We start from the raw sequence: 2,097 nt of genomic DNA, 5'->3' as shown, positions 1-2,097 counted from the left end.
CCCCCAGGAGCCTACATAGCTCCGCCACTGATCACATTAGAAAGTTCCACCGATGATAGAAGTAAAGTATCACCCTCGCACAAAGATCAACGCAAAACCACTAAACCCAGAAGGAGTGGTTTATTAATAACAAGCAGAACAAGATCTTACCAAACACGGTATCGTCGAACAGGGCGAGCAACAGACAAATTCCGATGCGTTTGTGTTGGCGAAAACACATTAGGAGGATGTAAACTGCAAAGAACACTCATTATATGTGATTGATCTTTGATTCAGGGCAGGCATATTAAGGTTTGTTTTCTTACCAATTACGGAAGACACTCTGGCGATGCTTCCCTCCAGAGAATACACCGTAGGATGCGCCAGAAAGTTTCCGATTGCATCCACCTTTCTTGCGAGGAGGCACATGACGCCATTGCCTACAAAAATAGCCCTCAATCCAGTAGGTCTTGAACAAGAACCCCCAGCCCTTCACCACACTCATTGGAGATGGTTTGTGCCCCTGATCGCATAGTTCTTCCGTGTCGTTGGAAATCGCTGTCGGGTGGGGTTGTGGGTTAATGGTCAGATCGTACGGATAGCAAAGGTTCAGAAACCATATCTCCTACTGCAAGATGGCGTAGGTGTTGCCGACAACATACCTTTGGGGGGCCGATGGCCTCTTCCTCGATCTCGCTTCCAGCGGTTCTGGTATCCTCCATGCTGCTGGCTTCATTCTTCCCATTGTTGACCTATTCTTCCTTGTCATTGCGGATGAATGCTCCTTGCGCCCCGGCCGGGGCTGTCATGGATATATATACTGCCTCCGTCCTGGTTTATTAGTTCAAATAGGTTGATCCCACACAGACAAACCAGGCGACCTAGCCAACATGTTGTTTGGGAAAGGAAAAGGAAGATATATCACAAAGCTATGATGTGGCCCAACGAAGCACGATTCACTGCAGTCCAGGGGAGGCAAAAAATTGTTGAGAGTTTGGTTATTTGAACTCACAACCTCATGCCTGCCAATTAATTTCATGACCAACTGAGCTACCCACACCATTGCCTTACACGGAATCCTCTCAACTTATATACCTCTTCAAACTTCCGTGGGTATCAAACGAGTCATCTTAGAAATCGATAAGAAAGGAAGGACGAATAAGTTTTCCTGTTCAGATAAATAAGGAAGGAAAGGAGAATAAGCCGACCCCATTCATCTACATGATTTGAAAGAGAATAAGGAAATAAGTCATCCAGATGGAAAGAGAATAAAGACCGAAGAAAAGAGAGAATAAAGGAAGAAATTAACTTCTAGAATTGGGCCCGTTGGATAAACGAAGAAATTAAATTCCAGAATTGTGCCCGTGGGATAAAGGAGGGGGTGATGAACGTTTCATTGACTCCTAATTCGAAGCGGCACACTGATTCCATGACGCTGCATGCCATTCCTAATAGGATGAAAATTGATATGTGCAAACGGTGATTGACGATCTTCAAAAGAAGCTGGGCATGCAAATCAGCGAGAGGAGAAAGATATGTATTAATCATTGGGGGATGTTACTTTGTTTTATTTTATTTTCAAGCTTGACAATTTATGTTATTAATCTAATTTTTAACAGAAAATCAGGCACGCTAATTGGACAGTTTTGAAGTGAGGGAATTAACGAATTTTTGAACGTGGCACAATTTTTTTTTCTTTTAGTGAAACTCTGGTACGCATGGTGACAATAACATTATTTTACATTTTTTTAGGGGACATTGTTTTTACACTATCACTACAAAGCAAAGTAACCTTATTTATGATTTTTTTAAATACCCGCTACTCCAGGAAAGGACAATAGAGAAAAAAAAAGTAGTGCACTAGATGTTTTTTGAATTATTCCCTTCTTCTATCCATATTCAATTTGTCAGAGTTGGATAGAGGAAATGGTGTGTGGAGCACGTTTGTTAAAAAAGCGAGATCTCATAATTCTCATTAAATTTGGGGAAACGTTTCAGCGCGGTGCGCCGGCCGAACGATTCGGCCGGTCGCTCGCGAGCCACGCGATGAGCCCCCCATCGTACACCTCGCGCATCACCCTGGCCCACCTTATCTTCTCCCTCTTTCTTCTTCCTCCC

Source organism: Triticum dicoccoides, chromosome 7B, assembly GCF_002162155.2.
Source record: "Triticum dicoccoides isolate Atlit2015 ecotype Zavitan chromosome 7B, WEW_v2.0, whole genome shotgun sequence".
In the NCBI taxonomy this organism is placed as follows: Eukaryota; Viridiplantae; Streptophyta; class Magnoliopsida; order Poales; family Poaceae; genus Triticum; species Triticum dicoccoides.
The sequence above is the reverse complement of the archived record's forward strand: the minus strand, read 5'-3'. Positions refer to the sequence as shown.